Below are 23061 nucleotides of genomic sequence, written 5' to 3' on the forward strand. Positions count from 1 at the left end.
GATGGCCGAACTTCTCACCCTATCTCTAAGGGAGAGGCCAGCCACCCTTCGGAGGAAGCTCATTTCTGCCCCTTGTATCCGCGATCTTGTTCTTGCGTTGTTTTGACCAATGCATGAAACTATATATCTTTTAGATATAAGTTGTAATAGCCGCAATTTTCTTTGTGAGTATTTATTACATAGCATGCTGCAGGGGAAAAGCTGTTCTAATGATTCACTCTAAGGTTTATTTTGAGCACCTCGTGGCTCCTTTTTGCTTCTCATCTGTAAACTCTCTCCATACTCTTTCACGTGACTCTTGCAAAGGTGGTAGAAGAGGTTTGTCATGTTTGAGTCTGTGGTGGGGACCGGTTTGCGGCACAATTTGCAAACTCAGACTTTTAATAACCAAACCATGTCCATGGTACAGAGAGCCTTCTGTTTGGAGCTACCTGGTTCTGCCTCATCTTAACTGGCCATGCTTGTATTCTCTGTGCCTGCATCTACATGGTGACCATCCAACCAATGAAAAATATTGCTGTAAACAGTGTATTTCGTGACACCACGAAACAAATGATAGCGTATAATATGAAATGATAGACATTTTAATTTCATCTTCCGATATAATTCGTCATTTCACAGAGCCCTAATCCAAATTATCATAAAGTTACGATAACACCAACTATTACACTACCAGAATTAGCATAACTAATACATGTTTTACAGTTTGTGATTGTTATGCACAATAACCAGTTGCAAAAAACACCAAAATTATTAATTGTGAATACTTTTCTAGGCATGATTGTGAAGGAAAATTTGTTGGACAGAATTCATTGTTTCACCATTTATTCAACCAGGACCTTGTGTGGCTCCACATCACACCTACTCCATATTATTCGGTTATTCAATCTAATGCTTAAGCAGCTACTGAGACTCATTATTGCAAATTGTACAGTATTATGAGAAACTATAAATTTATTCTGCATTTTTCTGCTAGGATCATATTGAATATGTGAGCTTTGACAAGGATTATGCTAGGAAATGTCAGCAGTTGAAAGAAGCAACTCAACTTTTTGCTATAAAAAATAGACAAAGAAAATAAACAAATTAAAAAAAATACCTACATACATAAAAAGATAAACACATACAGAGATGATGTCTGACAAATAATCTGGCTTCTCAACTTTTGATAAGTGACTGTTACATTTTAAGAACTATTAGAAATCTTGTGCGTGTGTGTGTGTGAAGTCTGTCCTCTGCAATCATTCTTTGTTTTAGCAAAAAAGGAAAAACTTTAACAGCTATTTAAGATTACAAGGTTACAACACCACAACTTTTATGTTGAGTAAAAAATTTGACTTTCTTGCCTGCTAACTCTCTCCTGGATAATTAAAGTCTTTCAGTTACTCTAAGCTTTTGAACTCAAAAAAACTTTGAACTGCAAAAGTTATTCTCACCCCCAGACAATGATACATAAAATATCTGAAAACGGTATCAAATGGTCCTGTGTTATAGCTTTATAGCACTTCAGTTTCTCTATCCTTTTTTCTATAGTACATATGACCCGCAAAGTAACATACCATATTCATTATTTATATCGCACATCATATTATGGATGGTTATAGATAGCTTTCCAGATAATAGTAAAATGCATTTTTTGTGCATGCTGAATGTAGCCCAACAGGCATCTGACCCTTTATCCCCTAAAAATGTATTTTACTGTTCCATTTTTTGAACTGTGAATAATGACTATTGTGTTTTATCCGGGATAGTGCCAGACATTATTTCAGAGAGTGTTCCAGATAATGACTTTGGGTTACTCTGGAGATAATTTCATGGCCATTTTCTCCATATTATCTATCAGTTCATTCATGTGTCTCTCTGTTTCAGACATTTTTCTCTAAGCTTTTTTCTTCTTTCTCTGCCTGTTGATTTTGGCAGAATAGTCCAGTGTCTTTGTGGTTCATAATTACCCGCCATATGACACAATCCTTTGTTAATTTCAGATTGTGGTAATTGTCACTACATGTTGCTATTGTGGGGAGTCTGGTGCAGTTGGCAGTCCTAAGTCGATTCCTTTGACAGTCACATGAAATAACAACAGGCATCACAGATTTGAAATCTAAGACCACCTGCCTGGTGTAACAGCTTTTGGAGGGTTTTCGAGAGGCAGAGAGATGACAAAATCTACTAAAGTAAGACTTTTTACCTGGTTGTCACTTCAAGGGTAATTTCTCTGGTTATGTCACAACTTAATCTTGTAGTGGTGTTCTGCTACAGAGTTATTCTCCTTTGTGTTTTGGTAAATATTTGTGTGATTTTCAGTGCTTTGGAAAAATCTTATAGCCACCCCTCACTGTGCTTCTGAGGAGCCAGATTTTCCTGTTGTTTTTTTGTTTTGTTTTTTTTGTTTTGTTTTGTTCTTCTTTTTGGCCAGTGGCTGCTTTTTCACTAATTTTCAGTTCAGTCCATGTACCTGACCTGTTTTTTTTTTTTTTAAATTAAGGTAAGTCTTAGTTGTGTGTTTCTTTTATCTGTTTATTTATTCATGTCTGTTAGTGATAATACTTATATTACAGAATATGTGTAATATGACAATGTCTAAGGTAACAGGCGGGAGAAACAAAAGAAAAGGGAAGAGAAGAAAAGAAAAAGGAATGGGAGAAAAATTGGAGAAAATAGAATAAAAGGGCAGAGCACAAATAGAAAAATGCAATAGATTGTCAAGATTGCCAAAAAAAAAAAAGGAGCAAACAGTACCTGGAACAGAAAAAAGTAAAAAGCAAAGATACACAAATCAACAATCTTCTATGTGAGTGTGTGTGTGTGTGCGTCTTTGTCACAAATTTATTTCATAATAAGGGTGAGAAGGTGCAATAACACCCCAGAGACAGACAGACGAAGATCCTGGAGATCCAGGCAATCCACCGTCCCTAAGAGTACCAAACACCTGTGGCCACACATCTCGATGACAACTTCTTGCCCAGCCCAGCAGAAAAACTGTGAGAGTTCCTAAATGGAGACAAAAAAGTGAGAGTGCCAGAGAACCAGAGGCAACGGGTGGCTGACCCCCTCCAGAGGCCAGCCACCCCGGTACAAGCCATCAGTGCCCAGGGCCCCAGGTGCCCAAAAGCTTTTCATGCACTTGAACTTTTCAAAGGGAGGCATGGCTAAGGTGGAGAAGCAGTATCAAGACCCAAGCTCATAAGAGAAGGTTAATGGCAACGTATGTGACTTTATTAATCTACACAAAAGAAGCTTGTTGTAAAACAACTCCCTTATGTGCACCAGTGGTGGACATGTTAAAACCAGAACAACTGAGGCCGAGATTTTGCGTGCAAAGTTATCAGCTGAGCCATCAGCAGACAGTGGAATGACACTGAAATCAGCTGATCTAACAGAGTGGCAGCTGAGTTTCATTTTGTGGCCTGCCTGAGTTACTGCTATGTCAATTTGGTGGGTTGATTGTGACAAGTGTGAGTAGAAAAAAATGACAATTAGGACATTTATAAAAGCATAAACAGTGAACTCAATGCTTTCTGGACTTGTGATTCATACAAAACAAGATTACAGAAAGGAACATAATCGTTGAGAAACTGTGATAGGATTTTTCCACTATTGTTGACATAAAAAAAAAATCAGTGATAAAGAGTAGATATTTTAGCAACATTCCCCTATTTGTTATAATTAACTTCCTGATAACTCCTGCCATCTGTAAACCAACACCTAATATCAAAAGGAAATACTTTTCATTACAATTTGAAGAGATGAAAGCGACTAAACTCCTTTGCTTCACTTAAACCACATGCACGTATTAACCAGACTGACAACCTTCGTACCCCGCTCAAATTTTATATGTGGAACAAATCTAAAACCATGAATGCCTAATTAACTAGCTGCAGTTTTTTTAAGGCTTATACAGTAAAAAACAGCCCATCTGGTGTCACAATCCTCAAGGTTTGAGCTGAATACTAATCTTGTGAAATTCATAACCACCCCTGTAGCTCATTTGGTAGTATTTTGTCAGACTGCCTACTTGCTGTTTCAGACATAGCACAAAGAAAAAATGGATTTAGGAAGCTCTGGTGAGAATATTACTCTCTGGAAGACTAAAACTGAACAGCCAACAGGTGTTCAAATAAAAGAGGCATCAGATTTGATCATGTGTTGGCAGAAAGACAGACAAGTCTAAAAATGGTAGTCTCTCAGAGCGAGGCTTAGCCATGGATATTAAGACATGAACACATGCATACACACACAAACCTATAAACTTTAAACACATACACAGTACAAACCAATAAAGAGAGAAAGTCTTCCATATTTCTCCCTCCATAGCTTCTTTTAAACGTACATACATACACACACACACAACTATACAACTGTATTAAAATGATATCCTGGCATGGTGCTCTCCTCTCCATCTTGGTGATGGTTTCATTTTTATCTCTGTTCTGGTGATTTATAGGGCCAACCGGCTGCTATTAGTTAGCTTAAAAAATGGCAGTGCACTGAGGAATACCAGCCTTGATTGGACCAGACATGTTCCTCCACCTTCTCACTTTGTGCAGCCTAGAAATCGCAAACACATTCAGCACTACACACTTACATATACTGCATACATACACTGTAAGCACAGAAACAATCCTGACCTATTCAATTCAATCCTGGCATTTTTCTACAGCCAGAGAAAAGAAAAGAAAACTACAGTACTTTAGTACTGGTATCAGGTTTTGTGTCAGTGCCAATATGGAGCATGCTAATCTCGCATGTCTTTTCATTTTCCTGGCTTCTATTAGAGAAGTAAGTAATCAGTAAGGAAAATAACAACCATGACACATCATGACACAGTTATATGGCACTTTTAGTAATAATATTTATTACTATGTCTCAAGTGGCTGATAAAGCTAGGATGGAATGCTGTAAGATTTTATATTTTTGAAACCTTCCTTTCATGGTATAAACACTGTAATTGTCCTTTGACTTTTTTCAATTGCTCATGTTTTTTCTATATCTGCATTTTGTGCTTGTGTTTAGTGTGTACCATTAATGCCTCAGGGATCCTACAGTCTTTAGCTGACCCACGGATCCAATTGTGCAATCAGTTTACATAAAGCTTCTGGCTATGCAATATATTTTCTATACTGAGGGAGAAGACTAATGGTTGAGGTGTTAGGACAGAGAAGAAAATAAATTGAGATGAAAAACAAAGTTGAGCATAAAAGGTAGGACAGGCTAAAATGGAACACAATCAGCCGCAGACTGCCATAATATATGGGAACAGTAACATTCTATGTACTGTAATGGGCTCTTACTGGTCCCATGGTAGAGCCTGTTAAGTCAGCGCCAATAATAATCATCACAGATAACATTAACGGAACTTTATGATAGGAATACAAGCAATAGATGATATGTACAGGGTTTAAACTGATTTTTAAAATGAAGTGAGCCACTTCCTGTGTGCAGAAAATCCTTTGTGATACTTAACACTTAGGTACACTTAATCGATACCTGACACAAATGCAGGTGAAAATTCAGTATGTTTCAATTTCATTCAGTGGAACAGTTTCTGCAATGTTTCACTTCCTGTTACACTGAAAGATTTATAGTAAACAAAGAATTATTATGACATGATAATCATATGAATTCTCACCTGCTTTCTGAAAGGCTTTCCTGAATTTTACTCTTTAAGCATGGCCCCATTAAGCTAAACAGGACTTCATATAGGACCGCATAAAACCACTCATGCTCTGTCTGCCTATCTATGCACAGCACATTCTATTCAATGGGCTTATATGTACATTCCCTTGAATTTACTGAGTATTAGATGTCAGTCAGCAGGTTTGGTCAGCTAGCTTAGGCTTTGTTTACTATTCCACAGTATCACAGTTTCTATTTTGCCAGTCAATTTCGTTTCTTTCTCTCTCTCTCTCTCTCTCTCTGCATCATTATAGAATCTATAAACTATAAATTTGAACTGCACACAATAAAAATAGCTCTGTTAAATTCAGCCTCAAGAGAGTAAAAAGCCCCTAAATCTTCAAATGTTGTCTGTCACTGCCCACAAGGTGACAAAAGCATGTCATGTGTGCATGGGTGAGCTCTTACACTTTACTCCAAGGTCACTACTAGTCCTTAATCAGGCAAACTAGAAGGGATTGATGTGGCAAAAAAAAAGATGGAAAAAGGTGAAAGTCAAAGCAAAGAATGGAGTACAAGACCCCACTCTTTTGGACACAACTGCTTTTTTGCACACAAAAGAAGCTGCAAACTTCTCTAAAAATTTAATGTTTTAGAAAATTCTGAGCAAAATATAATTCATAAACTACCGGTAACTAGCACAACAGTGTTATTTTTGTACAAGTGACATGTTACTCTCCTTTTATGTTAAAAAAGATTTTGCAGTTTTAGTGAGTACTGTCATTTAAGTGACTAATAATATTTTTCTTAAGATTACAGGAAAGAAAAACATCAGACATCAAGTTTGAGTCTCTGCATGGTTGTTTGTAAAGTTAAAATTCTGGATGCCTCACAAACTGAGGTCTTTAAAGTTCATATACAATGACAGCACAAAGAATGCATGAGTGAGTGTGAGTGTGTCGGTTAAAGAGAGAGACCGTGAGAGACAATAAAGGAAAAGAATGTATGTGTGTGCAGCTATGCTAGCATGTCCTTGGTGCCCTCTCCCCAATCAATCTCAGTAGGAAATCTTCAGTTAGCCCCGCCCCTCTGCCAAAGTTAAACGAATTAATATTAATCAAGCATTGATTAAGGCTTTAACACTGACCGACCATTATTCACAACACCATCTTATCTCCTATTCATCCTTTTCTGTCTATTTCTCGACCCTGTCCTCATTCCGTCCAGCAGATTGTCATTCTGAATTTCCCACTTTTACTTTTTTTTTTTTCTGTCTTAATGTGTTTGTGAGGCTGTCTTCATCCCAAATTCCTTACCTTTTCTACTAAATTTGAGTAATTATCTTTCTGTCTGTCTGTATTTATGGCAACTGTGGAGGGTATTTGACCACAGTGAACCCACATGACTTAACCTTTGTGACATTCCACTTTATCCTGATGGAAGCAGCCATCAGAAAATATGTATACTGTGATCATAAAGGGATGGACATGGCCAGCAGCAATACTCAGGTATGCTGTAGCATTTAAATTATGCTAAGTTGGTACTAAAGGGTTCAAAGTGTGCCCAGAAGCACATCATTACACCATGAGGACCACCAGCATGAACCACTGATATAAGGTGCTATGTATCCATGTCTTCCTGTTTCTTTTAAGACCTCCAAATGTTGCAGCAGAAGTTCAGAGTCACATTTTCACACATTTTTTTTCAGTCTTCTGTTGTCCATTTTTTATGAGTCTGTGTAAACTTTAGCCCGACTTGCCTGACAAGAGAGACACATGATGTATTCTTCCTATCATGCTTATCTCCCTCAAGATTTGACTGGTGGATAGAGAGATGGTATTTTTGTCTTCTTGGAACCAGTGGTCATTCGAGTTACCGTTGGCTTTGTAAATGCTCAAAGGGATCTGATCATTTTTGTCTTACCTCCTGCATCAGCAAGGAAAGGCTCAGTGGATTTTTCTTTCCCCTTTTTAGACCATTCTCTGTAGCTCCTTAAAGACTGTTGTGCTGGAAAAATCCAGTAGGTCAACAGTTTCTGGGACCACCCTGTCTGGCACAAATAGCCAAACTATGTTCCTTTTAAACACGTCTTCCCCATTCTGATACTTCCTTTAAACTTCAGCACGGAACCTTGACCACATCACTAGCCTAGATACACTGGAGTGTTGCTGTGTATTTGGCTGATTAGATCTTTGCATTAACAAGCTGCAAAGTTGGGGTAAAGTGACCAGTGATTGTATTTGTTTGAATATGAAATAAATTCCTCAACTTTTTTCTGGTTTATGCTGGATTTCACTACAATTTCCTCACTTTTAATACTTTTATAGTCAACTATGCATTAACCATTTTTCTGATCCCTTTATCCTCTTCTGTTCTACCAGAACACTTCCACTAATCCCCATTTCTTTTTATTTACTAAGTGCATCCAACCACTCTCTAGAGATCTCATGGAATGACATGTAAAAAAAAAAAAACCCAAAACAAAAAAACGAATCAGAGGAAAAGTGATAAAGAAAGAAAGAGTGAGAGAATGAAGTAAAGCAGACTGAATGAGCAAGGAATAAAGTGAGATGGAAGCTGGATGTAGGCAACTCAATAAAACACAATAGACTATTCTTCTGACATAACATTACTCACCTGGCCAAAGAATAGGGGAAAGACAAACGTTGGGATAAAAAGGAAGAAAGACAGAAGATGAAACTAAGCAAAGTGAACATTAAAGCAGCATTAACAGGTAACGAAGGGAAGAAAAAAGCTGTCTGCCAACAACCTAAAAGGAGGGAACAAACATTTTAGAAGAGGAAGAAGAAGACTAAAACAGGCACAAAATTCTGACCACTTTGATTGAAAGAAAAGTACAGCTATATAGTTTATAGTAATTTTAGTCTATGGGAAGAATACCATTAACTGATACAAGTTAGATTTCCAAAATTAAAAAAAAAAAAAAACAGAAAAAAAAAAACAGAAAAAGGTTGAGTTCTTCCTTCCCATTGTTGCCAAGTGCTTGCTTATAGGGCATTGCCTGATTGTTTGGATTCTCTCTCTAATCCCGTGTCTTCAGGCAACTGAACTGAAAGTAATTGTATTTATTTAACAGAGCCTGTTAAATAAATGCAATATTTAACAGCATATGTTCTATCACAATTTATGGAAAGGCTGTTATATTATCCAAAACAATTAAATAAACAGTAACAGCAAAAGTCATTTTCCCTTTCTGAGGGCAATGGAAACCATGTTACATGAATTTATAAAAGTTAGCTAATCCTAATCCAACACAAATAGCATTTCAAAGGGCATTTCATAAATATGAAATTTCCCCTTGTGGGACTAATAAAGGTATATCAAATCAAATCAAAATAAAATTTTAACTCAACAGCTATCTTAAGGTTAATCGCTAAAAATTAAGATATTTATCAAGTTATTGCAACTTAAAATGTATTCTTAAAACTTACGATTGATGGCCCAATATGTCCTAAAATTTTTATTTGATTTGTATTTAAATGTATTTATTTTTGATCAATGTAATTGGCACAATATTCACTTACACACACTACCTTGAAAGTGGCTTTGACAAAACTGAATGACCTCATTGATAAACTGCTTTTTTTTTTTTAAACATTTAGAATATCTTTATTTGCCAACCTATCAAATATTGTACAGTATTTCTCATGCCTGGTAAGCGAGGCATCACCACATTTTTTTTCTTGATTTTTTTTTCTCCTCAGTGAAGTTCTGAACTCCAAGCATCAAACAAAGGTGTTTTTTTGTGCATCTCTTGCTACATTTCATAGATATTTTTAAAAGAAACATTGTGCTGTCTTCTTTGTAATAGAACACCAGCATTATTCCAAACAGAAGGAGGAAAGTGGCTTTTTCTGCATGAATGACTGATGTATCGCTGATAGATCATTCTTCTTTTGAAATTCAGTGTCTAAATATTTTTAGTGTCAAACAGTCAAATGGCTGTCCATTGCCCACCTGGTTCTGTTTGAGGTTTCTTCCTGTTAAAAAGGAGTTTTTCCTTCCCACTGTCACCAGAGTGCTTGCTCATAGACAGGTAAGCAGAGGCCACAATATTATTTTGTACACCTGAATAAATGTGGTGCAGAATACACTATTTTACAGATATACGGTAGACAAAATTCAGAAACCATTGGCCACAATTCAGCAAATCATGTCTCATTTACACCCAGTGTTAAAATGCTATGTGTACCTGAAAATCTTTCACAGTAAGTACAAAAATGCTTAATTCAAGACCCACACAGCAGCCTGTGCATTAAATATAATTGGATCTCAGGCAAAAGCATCATGCACAGAGGTGTATGTTCAGCTACTCAATGGATGAAAACATTACCACATATATAATACTGACAGTGGATAATAATATAATCCTATTACTGGAAATAATCTGGAGTTATTTGAAAACTACAAAATAATAGATAAGCACAACAGGTCATGAATATGTTTTTTTTATATTTTACTGATTGCATTTGTAACAATTAATTCAAACTTTTGTTAGTCAGCCAACTCTCATTTCTTGTTTTTAAAGGTTAAGGGATAAGCAACCGAAAAAGATGTGTAGCTTAACAGACTTATCTATCACAGTACTATATTTAAGACATGGGAGCATCTAAAAAGTAATGTAAGAAAAAGTAATATTGTACTCTTTTTTTTTTTTTTTTTTCCCCCTGAGTTTTACAGTTTACAATGCTACGTACAGGCACTACAATTTGCAGTCTTTGGCTGATATGGTCCACTCCACATGAAACTGCACCAAAAAACACCCTACTTCCGGGAGCAATAAAATACTTTTCTGGAGCTGAAATATATGCATCTCACCATTATTTGAGACCCTGAACTTCTTAGATATAATAGGATAATCTGAGATGGACAGAACAAAAACATTTCAGGGAAAAAGTACATCTTTCCAAAAATGTGCTCAACCAGTCAGAAAACTCTGTTGATTATATTTTTTTATCATTTTCCCTGATTACCCATGAGCTTCATGAGTATAATGAAATTATTTTGATGAACAGCAGTTCAAGAGGTGACTCATTAGTAACATAATTACGCAGTTCAGCGCGGAGCGACCCACACCCCAACATTGAAACTGGATAAGTAAAAAAAAAAAAAAATAGGAAAGGCAAACAGAAGAAAAACAACGAACAATCGGGAGTCACCAGTTATCAAAGTAATGATTTTAAAATTTGAGAATTAAATTCTGCTAATGTATATTAGTGTATTGGACCCACTTTTCCCAGCATGACAAAAACCAATGTTGTACTCCTAAATATACTCCAAGATATATATTGACACTCTTAAATATACATTACATTCTAAATTACATTTTACAACAAATGGATGCATTGTCAGAAATTCAAAATTAATCCCTCAAAAATACATAGGACCCGCTGCTAGTTTGTGTAAGCCGCACCATATTATATACAGTAGCTAAGATACACATTGCCATTCAGCCTAATTGTGTTTTACATGTGCTATTTTTAGGTCTATTAATACCTTCCAATCAATCAGGTAACCTTAATTCCACTGCTAAGTCAGTGGTAAAAGCACCTTTTCTTTGAAGTGACCACAAGTAATTTAGATTGCTGCTGTTTTTAGGTTGTTGCATGTATAGTTCCATCTCATTTCATGATTGAGTATGAACATATTGATATTTTACATTCTTTCAATTTCTCGATCTATACAATCAATAGACAGAGGCTAGCATTGTTACTGTAAGTCAGTGAATGAGATAGTTTCACCTTCTTCTTTCTTTTGCTATGGAACTTAAATCAAACCTCCAGCTCTTGTACTGGGGGGGGGGGTATTGGGTCAAGAAAGAGATGTGCTTCTTTGCACAGTTAAAAACACCAGCAAACCAGAATCATTCAGGTAGGGAAATAGGGTGAGAGACAGGGAGAGTAAGCAACAAAAGCAACTTTCAAAAAAGCTCACTTTCACCTTTTGTCTGTTTTTTTTTTTTCTTCATTTCCAAACACTTTTCTTTTCTTGTGCATATTTCCATTCTGCTGCAGCAAAACCACATCAAGTGATTTATAAGCATGGCTGCCTCTTAAAATGGAACCTAACATCCCATTAGCCTCTCCCAAGGAGGTGTCTTTTACTACTAACACAAACACATACTAGATAGTCACAAATCCACTTTTTTCATCAAATGCATACACATATCCCAAGACAAATAACTCACACATGCACAAAAATGGATATATACACATTCTTTGCAAACTCACCAACCTGTGATAATTCCTTAAGTTACTTTATTGTCCACATATGCAAGATCACCACCTTGGACTTACAGCTTTTATGTCCAAGTGATTTTATAATTTGCAGTGAAGCCTATCTCTACCTAAGCCTGCCTATCTCAACTTAATTGGTAAAGAACAGTGATATAATTGACCTATAAACTAACTCCAACACCTATTCAATGGAAAGAGCTACATTCTGCTAATAAAATATAAAATGGACATACACAGTGCAAAAGAGTAAACTGAAAGAAAAGAACTGTCAATAACAACAGAATGAAAAGATAACTTGGTGATAAAAAGTGTGCTAAAATAAAGAAATGCAAAAAAAAAGAAGAAAGAAATAGTAAAAAGAAAAGAAACAGAGTGATATCTCAAAAAATGCAAAGGTAAATCAGTTCCACTGGTTGCTTCCTAAAAAGTAGTTTGGCTGTCTGGAGATGGATGGTATCCCAGGACCAAACACAGCACCACTGCAATTACTGAGCTGTAATTTTACTGTCATTGGTGCTGCTGGGTCTTACAGTTTTGGAAGAGAGTAGAGGCTGATTGACACAGAAGACACCAAGACAGAAAAAAGCCCAGTCCAGCTAATAAGGGAATATAGGAGACAGGGTTTTAAAAATAAGTTTTAACTGTGAAAACTGCAAATTTCAGTGAAATTTAATGAACTGTGTATAAGTACTTTTTTGAGAAGGTGTAGTTATTTTTGAGAAATAAACTTCCAATTACTGTTTGTGTTGGGGGAAAAACATAAATTCACCAATTCAGGAACACAAGACCAAAGCAATATAAACATGAATTACCAGCAGAGCAGCTGAGTTTGCTCAAATACTACCGATAAATACATTTGGTTCTATGTGTGGGTCTAATGTGAGTTGTTGTTTAAAGTATTAGCTTGGTAAAGATACAAGTGATTTTTATTTTATTTTAGTGGCTGCATCAACCTGAAATTCAGTAATTCTACATGAGCTACAGTCTCCTAAAGCATAGCAGCAATAGTTTAGCAGTAGAGCTCGCTCATAGAGGGTCATCTAATCATTGGGAGTTTTTCTCTGTATTATTGTAGGGCCTTTACCTTATAATATAAAGCACCTTGAGGCAACTTGTTGTTATTTGGAGCTGAATAAAATACAATGAATTGAACTGAAATGAAAAAACTTTATTAACTAATCAAAGCAGTTAACAAAATGAGCAGGCTAAATAGACACATTAGCTAACTGTACATTTGTAGTTTTATGGCTGAAATAAACGCTTCTTAAAGGAAATCCTATATTCTCAAGTCTGTAAGAGGGTCAGTTTGGATATGGTGGGCTTTCAGTATACTGGCAGAAACCCCAACCTATGAAAGTGGGGGTAAATTGCTGCATCCTTTGAGAAATCTGAAACAATAAATCAGAGAGCAGCCTCAGGTCTGACTTAACCCGCCAAATGGTTCATTACCCATAACCATCTGAGGAGTTGTCCTTGGGAACAGACTACACTTACTACTTCCTAACATAAATCGTGTTCATGTATACTCTATTTCTTTACAAAATGCTCTGTCACACATTGAGTGACTGACCCATTTGTTCATGCTGTTGACATCTGTGATTACACCTGTATTTCCATTAACTTGTATTAACTATTGTAATGGAGACCAGGGGTTCCATTACCTGGTTGGTATTGTTAGTGATTAATTGTTGGATTAGGAATTTAAAATAGGGTAATGAAGAAAACACATTCGTTCTTATGGAGTCTTTTATTAGGTTATTTGACATACGATTAAATTGACAGCTTGTAACAGAAAAGAGACAGTGGGACTGGCCATCCTACCTGTGTCGGAGAAGAGCCAAAGTTAGAGCTGCTTGCAGTTAATCATTTATCAATAACCTTAACATATGTGAAATGAGAACTTGTAAAGGTACTCACCTGTCCTGGTTGCTTTTTACAGGATGTGGAGCAAAAGAGTGAAAGTGGCTCAATCACCTGTTTAAGAGCTCTTGGAGCAGACCAGTGTGCCAGGTTAGGGAGTATGGTTAAAGAGGGTTTTAATTTAGATAGAAATGGGTGAAGCTTATGTTATCGGTTTGTTTATAGTATGTGTTGGAAATATGTATATGTTTGTGATGTGCTTTAATGTTATTGTATGTTTGTTTGTGTGGAGGGTTATGTGTTAATTTTGATTAGTTAACCCCCATACTTGGGCTATTCCGGATGCTCACCTGAAAAGGTAGAGTATAAAAGGAAGCCATTTTGTTTAGTTGTAGTTAGTGTTTGTGCTGTTATCATGCGCCTTCTTTAATAAAGTGCCAATCCATGGATGTCTTTTACTCCAGTCTCGCGTCATATTATTGGACAGAACCTATGACCGCCGGCCAAAACTGACAACTATTAAACCTAAAAGTTTGATACTTTACTAATCAAAGCTTCTTTTAATGGCATAAATGGGCATTATTTGCAAATGTTTTTAAAACTGAATGAATACAAGCTTTCAGATTTTTGAAAACTACAAAAGTTGTGCGAGGAACAACAGTGTCACAAAGCTCACACAAAGCCAAAGTTCAGTTTTATGAGCAGAGATTTCACAGGGTGAGGGTGACTTTGGAAAGTCAAAAATTAGCGCCTAACCTTCATTTGTTGTCCAAGTTGCTGTAATGACATCAGGATTTTAATTTTTTTCAGTAGCGACCACAAATTGTGTTCCCAAACACAATTTTTCAGCAATCTGTTCTGATTTTATTGTGGTAGAAGAGTAAATGCATTACTAATTAAAAATATGTCACTTGGATAGGTTTATCCATTAAAAACAAATTGGCCAGGTATTAAAAACTACTTGGTTAAGTTTAAAAAAATATGATGATGAAATACAATGGATGGTACTTTGTTTTACTGGTTGCCAAGGTGACACTTTCTTTACTGAAAATGTGTTTCTTACATTAAATATTTTTACAGCTGAAAAGCGTTACTTGCAAATTTAGGTTCAAGGATTCAAGAAGCTTTATTGTCATTCGCATCACATGTTTACATGAGGTGGAACAAAATTATGTACACACGGTCCTAGAGCAAAAAGAAACAGAATAACGAAGAGACAGAATTTTATTAAAGTAATAAATACATATATATATATATATATATATATATATATGTGTGTGTGTGTGTGTGTGTGTGTGTGTGTGTAATAAAAAACTAAATCTATCTGATCCAGAAATCACTCATCTTTGGAAAAGAGAGTTTATTACAGAGAAATGGCTCTTTCCAAAATAAAAGCTATACTATACGCTTCTTCTGGGGTATATTCTCAGCTGCATATTAAACATATCAGGTCCCCATAAGGAGAATCATGTGCTAACGGCTGTCTAAATGACTCGGGTAAAGTTTGTAGCATGCATGCTTGTTGTTTTTGTCTGCTTCCACTTGTCTTTGCACTAGGATGATGTCGGCGTAAATGTGCAGTCATATTCATTGTGTTCCCACTAGTGCTGTCAGCGTTAATCTCATTGAAATGACGTTAACGCCACAACACGGCAAATCTCCGTTAACGAGCTACCGTGGATCGCCCCGTGCGTGAGGCTGGACGGCATCAACACGTTAACGAGGAAACTGCGCTAACGCAGTAGTTCCCACCCATGTAATTGAGAATTGCGTGGCACATCCAACATACTGTTTTACTTTTGTCCATGACGCGCTTACCTTCAGGGTCATGCTTCACATGAAGACCAAAATAGTTCCAAAGTCCAGTTCTGAATGAGGATGGGGGAGGTTCAATTTGCCATGTTGCAACGAGCTTAGCTTCTGTCTTGCTAGCTTGTGCTGCGCTCAGTGGATCAGCGCTCGACAGTGCAGCCTAGGCGGAGTAGTCGAACGCAGATCCACTGAGCTCTCAACAAAGACAGCATCGTCAGAAGAAAAGTTGATAAAATAAATAAAAAAAATTGGTATTGTTCGATATATATGCGTACCGAACCGAAAGAACTGTATCGAACGGTTCAATATCGATATGAGTATTGTTGCACCCCTAATACATATATATATATATAACAACACCAAGCACGCCCCTGCGGGCGGTTTATCCTTCAAGCTCGGGTCACCTACCAGAGGCCTGGGAGCTTGAGGATCCTGCACAGTATCTTAGCTGTTCCCAGGACTGCGCTCTTCTGGACAGAGATCTCCGATGTTGTTCCCGGGATCTGCTGGAGCCACTCGCCTAGCTTGGGAGTCACCGCACCTAGTGCTCTGATTACCATGGGGACCACTGTTACCTTCACCCTCCACATCCTCTCGAGCTCTTCTCTGAGCCCTTGGTATTTCTCCAGCTTCTCGTGTTCCTTCTTCCTGATATTGCTGTCATTCGGAACCGCTACATCGATCACTACGGCCGTCTTCTTCTGTTTGTCTACCACCACTATGTCCGGTTGGTTAGCCACCACCATTTTGTCTGTCTGTATCTGGAAGTCCCACAGGATCTTAGCTCGGTCATTCTCCACCACCCTTGGGGGCATCTCCCATTTTGACCTCGGGACTTCCAGGTTATACTCGGCACAGATGTTCCTGTACACTATGCCGGCCACTTGGTTATGGCGTTCCATGTATGCCTTGCCTGCTAGCATCTTGCACCCTGCTGTTATGTGCTGGATTGTCTCTGGGGCATCTTTACACAGCCTGCACCTGGGGTCTTGCCTGGTGTGATAGACCCCAGCCTCTATGGATCTTGTACTCAGAGCTTGTTCTTGTGCTGCCATGATTAGTGCCTCTGTGCTGTCTTTCAGTCCAGCTTTGTCCAGCCACTGGTAGGATTTCTCGATATCAGCCACCTCCTCTATCTGCCGGTGGTACATACCGTGCAGGGCCCTGTCCTTCCATGATGGTTCCTCGTCTCCCTCCTCTTTCTTGGGTTTCTGCTGCCTGAGGTATTCACTGAGCACTCGGTCAGTTGGGGCCATCTTCGTGATGTACAGTATTCTTGGATGTTCGTTGTCTCATCCTGGACTGTGGTGCTGACACTCACCAGTCCCCGGCCCCCTTCCTTCCGCTTAGCGTACAGCCTCAGGGTGCTGGACTTGGGGTGAAACCCTCCATGCATGGTAAGGAGCTTTCTTGTCTTTATGTCAGTGACTTCTATCTCCTCCTTTGGCCAGCCTGTTACCCCAGCAGGGTACCTGATCATGGGCAGGGCGTAGGTGTTGATGACCCGGATCTTGTTCTTACCGTTCAGCTGACTCCTCAGGACTTGCCTGACCCTCTGCAGGTACTTGGTGGTTGCAGCCTTTCTAGCGGCCTCTTCATGGTTCCCATTCGCCTGCGGGATCCCCAGGTACTTGTAACTGTCCTCTATGTCTGCAATGTTGCCTTCTGGTAGTTCAATCCTCAATATATATATATATATATATATATATATATATATATATATATATATATAGGTAGGTAAAAATATAAAAATATAGGTATAAATACTTTAAAAGCAAAAGGGCATGATGACGAGCATTGATAAAGTGACGGTGTCAGTAAGTCACTGACAAGCACACACACACACAAAACAAAACATGTTGTGTACATGAACATAAATTAATATTTTCAGGACTATTTCAAGAACTGCTGTGAGATCGGGCTGTATGAGTATGAGAACTGAGCAGAATAGGATATTTATGGACATTTAAAAAAAAAAATTTAAACAAATGCTCATAAAACATGTCAGAAACAGAAAGACCTACATACACACTCAGATAGCCAACACCTCTCACACAGGAAAATATGTATTTATACAGAAAATAGAAAACAACATTTTACAAGCTATTTTTTAATGGTAATGGTAATGAATTTATGGTTAATGTGCTACAGTAACATTTCTCCTCCACATAGCAGAAAAGGGGACAGTGCTGCACAGCCCTGCCATTGAGAATATAAATTTTCAATTTTATAGATTTTTTTTTCATTTCTGATTGCTTAAGTTTAATGTACCAGGACAGAGACAATTTGCATAATATCAATGAGCATTTCCCACATCCCACATCCATCACTTTTGTACAGACGTATTAGCCAAAATGATCAACCTTACCATTGTACTACATCAAGATTGTTTTCTGAAATATAAAGACATTTCAACAGGAGATTAATGAATGTTTCTGAAAATATTATTGTGCCAGGGTCTTGCAATCAGAATAACCTGGGGCTGTTTTTAAAAATCGTTCATAAAAATTTGTTGGTGCAAAATCTGAAGAGTGCTGAAGCTGTGTGTGTCCACTTTGTTTTCTATTTTCTATTTTGTCATTAGTGGAGTGGACATTAGTGGAGAACAAGAGCATGAGTCAGTCATATATGTGATTTTAAAATGAGTGCAAAGTTTATGTGTCTCTTTTTGTTTGGTAATTCAGAATATTTAACATCTCCTCATTACACAGATGGTGCTGTCGCTGCTTAGTTGTGTGTGTTTATATAAACACAGTTTCTAGTAGACTAAACTGTTACATTACTACTGTCTATGACCTGGAGACATAGGCGGTATCAGGGTGTGAAAGGAAATTGTTGTTTTCTCTGGAGAATTTGAAAATAATGATAAGAGTGAACAAGCAGCATTGTTTGTTTTTAACAGTTGACAATAAAACTGAATTGCTGGTGTGGGTGTGTGTGTGTGTCTGTGTTAAAGAGAGAAGAGACTGCAACCGAGGAAAGAGAAGAAGACAAACTGATCCAAAACTTAAAAGAGCTGGGATAGGCTCACCACACAAAGCATCGCTTGTCTCTGTCAAGGCAACACGCTGGACGACTGTGGGTTCCTGGGGGATTCAGCCTGGCTGTGAATGTAAATAAGTCTTACAGTACCAAGGCACAGAGCAAACCTGGAGGTAGGATAAGATAAAAAAAAAATGAGCATAGAGAAACATCAAGCATAGCAAAGAAAAGTAATTTTCACCTAGAATGGTCATGTAGAGATTGAACACACACTCTCTCTCTTTCTCTCTCTCTCTCTCTCTCTCTCTCACACACACACACACACACACACAGACACACACACACACACACATTTAGCAATGTAAGGCTGATGCTGAGGTGTCCTTTCTATTGACTATATGTAAGACCACCAGAGATATACAAGTTAACACAAACATACATACAGAGATACAGTTAGCACATGCAAAAGAAACACAAATTTACAAACATGCACAACTGTAACACACACACGCGTCACATCTAACAAGTTTAAGAAGTTTAAAAATCATAAAAAATAAAATAAAATAAAAGTAATTGATGACATGGTCTGAGAGAGAAGAAAAAAGCAGTAGCAAATGATATAGTTACCAATCAATACATTTTAACAAGTCTGCTTTATTACTAGTCTATCACTGTCTCCCTCTTAAGTGCTTTTTAATCTTTTTTGGATTTAGCAAACATAGTTACTAACAGAATAAACTGCTGGGCAATACTGGGGAAGTTCTGGCAAGTTTTTCAACCTACATACTCAAGTCTTTTTTATTTTTCCTTTGTTAAGAATAAAGACAACATGAAGCTCTATTCCATAATGACCCCCCCCCCCCCCCCCCCCCCCCCCCCAGCACTGTATAATTTGTATCATACACTGCTGGGTTATTTTCTAATTGTAAGCAAAACTACAAACATAGCATCTCGAAGCAACCAACCAGAGAATACAAAATATGAAAATTTATTCTAAACTATAAAAACAAATAACCCAGAACTATTACAGGTGTACTGTGATATCAGTATCAAATCCTTTAATTCCTATAAGTTCTGAGGTAGAACATGCATCTGACTTTTTCTAATCTGATTTTTCCAGCACATTTCACCAATGCTCAGTTTTCAAGTCAACACTTTTTTTTTCTCATGTCATCAAACCATTCATGAACATTTTTTGCAGTATGACAGAGAGCTTTAACCTGTCAAAAAAAATCCATTGTCATCTGGAAATACAGCACCCTGACAAGAGCACAGGATGCACAATTGTGGGTGGTAAAACAGGGACCATATACTGTACCAGTAGCCAAGGTTACCTAATGCAACATTGGCCAGGGCACATCCATCAGCTATCCTTCTTTCCAATGTGGATTGGTTTGCAGCTACACAGCCTCATACGCAGCAAATGTTTTCCCCTGTGTGTCCTGATTGACACAGTCCCACAGTGCCTCGCCTCTGGGTGCCTTCATTCCTTCGCTTTCCTTTTTTCCCCTTTTCCCTCTCTATCCCTCATGAATGTCTGTGTATGGTTCCTTCCTTGTGGGGTTGAGCAGGAAGTGTCTCCTCACTGGTTCTTGCTGAACCACAGGTTGGCGTACTTGCCTTCCATTAACTTATTACCTGCATATAAAAGGACTGATTCTTTATCCCCTCTTTACCAGATTGTTATAGCGTTAGAACTGATAACTCATCGAGGCTCTGATAGCCTTCCTAGTATATGTTTCCTCACATACTTATCTATTTTCTCCTTATCTGCCTGAAATCCCCTTGGGTGTACCAGCTTGCTTTCTCTCAGCCACTGGAGCAAATATCCTGTGTGGAAATGGTCTCACTCGAAGAATTACTCACCTGTGACAGAGCTCACCTGCCTGGCCACTCTTTACCCACTTTATATCTCCTTGCACATTCTGATTCTGCACAAAAAACTGAAACCCCTTAGTTTCCTGTCTCATCTTCTGTTCTTCGGTCCTCTAGTTTTAATCAGAAACACAACACTGACAGTATTCTAAAAAGATTTCTAGAAGAAATGCCCTCCAAAGAGCTACTTTTTACTTTCTTTCTTTGTATAAATTTCAGAGCCTGTAGGTTCTTTTTACTTTTACTTGAGTAAAGAAGTTGAATCAGTACTTTAACTGGAGTATTTTTAATAGTAGTATTTGTACTTTTAAGTACAGAATGTCTGTACGTTTGCCCCCTCTGCTACCAGAGGTACCCAACAAAGGTCTGTCATTCATCCATTACATTGTGGCTTTTGTCATAGGCACTCAGATCATTACGTGTGCTGATTTTCAGACCTAACATTCCCAAGGGCCAGACTGATTAAGCAGAGCAAATTACTGGGACAATGAAAATAAATAAATAAATCAAATCACAGATGTGAGTGGATTTATGAGCAAAGCCATTTCATTTCAATCGTGAATACATTGACTAATTTATTTCAAGAGTAACTCAAATTACTGTGTTGCAAATAAGAAGAGCTTGTTTTGTGTAAACGAACAAAGAATAACATAGTATAAGTCGAGGTTTTATGGGTGGTTTTTTTTCCTCCCTCAGGAAACAACATAGGAGTTTAAATCAAGGAGGGGCTGGGGAAGAAAACCTCAACATTCTCTGATTCCAAACAATTCAGATTGAGCACAGCCTCTAGCCACAGACATGTTGCTTTATTACAGATACTTCAGTCTAGAATATGTGATTTGACATACAGGATTTGTCATAAACTATAGAACATAATTTAGCCTCAGACCTCCACTAATCAAGGTACTGTAGCTAGTTTAAGGCATCAGTTACATTCAGAGATACCTGTACAACAACTCTTGTAAGAGTCAGATTATTCAGATTATTGTAAAATATTTCAGAGGTCCTAATTTAGCACAGACAATAATATGTATACATATATTAATAATATGTATGCATATATAATAATGTATAGTTGCAATACAAGAGAAAAGCAGCCTAAAGGAGATGAAAGTTTCTTGCCTTTTTGAAAGACAGTGGATGTAATTGTGTAGAAACATTGCGAGGACTTCAGTAATGTGACTGTTTTTGTGAGTACCAGGTATTTTAAGTTTATAATTTTGATGCCATCATTACTGACTGTGGCTATGTCAAAATATCGTTAAATACTGTCTCTTTATTTGTAGAAATATGTGTGTTTAAATATTGAATAATAGAATGTATTAAAAATAATCTGTAAACATTTTGAGAAGCTCTAATCCATATATGCATGAGTTAGAGGAGTGGGATAACATCTATTAGCCTGCATGTTTAATAAAAGCTGCAGCACATGAAACACGGCAAGAAGGTCACGAGGCAATTCAGATCATTCTCGATCAGTCTCATAGAAAAATCCACATCTGTTGATGCAGCTTTTAGAATTACTCAATCATAAAAACATAACAATGTTGGTTTCTTACAGATTACAATAGTATTAAGATAAAGGTTGACTGATATGGTATGATATATGAAAATATACGGTACAACAAAAAATGTATTTCTCATACTGTGAGCACTGTCTGAGGTAAGTTGCTAACTAATTTGTGATACCTTGATGGAAAGTTAAATAAAAATGACCCTATTATTCATCTTGCCCGCGTATTCAGTGAGTAAAAAAGAAATACACTGGAAGGCAACATAAAGTGTCGGGCCAACACATATTGTAGGAAGTTTTATTGTACCTTGACACTGATTCTAAAAGTGTCCTGGAGAAATGGGACATTTTTATAAAAAGATATTCCGCTATTTTGTATTTTAATGATAATGGCAGCAAGTGCTCCCTAGCCCATTCTTCCAACAGGTATTAAACGGGGATTAAGATCTGGTTACTGCAAAAGTCAAAGCAATCTCTCATGCCCTACAGATGAGGCAGTGTCATTTTGGAAGAGACAACTCCTGAGGAAATGTGTATATATTTTATTCTGTTCTTTTTTTTGTTTGTTTGGTTTTTTAGAAAAATATGGGATCCCTCAGAGCAGTGTCATCAACCCAGTATCATGGTAAAGTCCACCATGTCCATTTCACGCTTTGCCTCTCCAAAGCGTAGACTTGTAGTCAAGACCAACTAAACCAAGACAATACCAAGACCAGAGGGTATCGAGACCGAGACCAAGACAAGACCAAGACAAAGACAAAGTCGAGACGAGACCAAGACCGAGACAAAAAAGTCTTTAAACTGCAGCCAGATGCTGATTCGTTTACAGGTGTCAAGCATATTTATGTGTTTTTGCGATGCACTCGCACAGCCCTCTTCACCGCTGTCTACTGTCTCACTCACTTACTGAGAGGACAGACGCACACTCCACTTGACTGTCGCGTCTCTCACCCTCTCTGTTTTTGACATAATGATATTATCCTATATCCTCGCATGTGATTGGCCACAATATGGAGGGATTGGAGCACAGCTGAGCCACTGTGTGAGAGCTGAGGAGCGAAAGGAAATTAAGTGAGGAGCCGGCTCTCGCTCAATGGGAGTCGACTCTTCTGATTCACTACAAAGCACTCCCTAAGCACGGCTCTT

The 23061-nt window shown here is 37.6% G+C and overlaps 1 long non-coding RNA gene across 1 annotated transcript; it reads right to left on the reverse strand.

Moving 5' to 3' along the window:
- Positions 1–4004: 4004 nt before the first annotated feature.
- On the reverse strand, positions 4005–22852 carry LOC120745860. Its single transcript, XR_005698710.1, has 3 exons — positions 22645–22852; positions 16134–16136; positions 4005–4014 (listed from the first exon to the last, which is right to left on the reverse strand). It is a non-coding gene; the product is annotated as an uncharacterized LOC120745860 (long non-coding RNA).
- Between the last annotated feature and the right edge of the window lie 209 nt (positions 22853–23061).

This window comes from Simochromis diagramma, unplaced genomic scaffold, assembly GCF_900408965.1.
Source record: "Simochromis diagramma unplaced genomic scaffold, fSimDia1.1 OVJJ01000131.1, whole genome shotgun sequence".
Lineage (NCBI taxonomy): Eukaryota > Metazoa > Chordata > Actinopteri > Cichliformes > Cichlidae > Simochromis > Simochromis diagramma.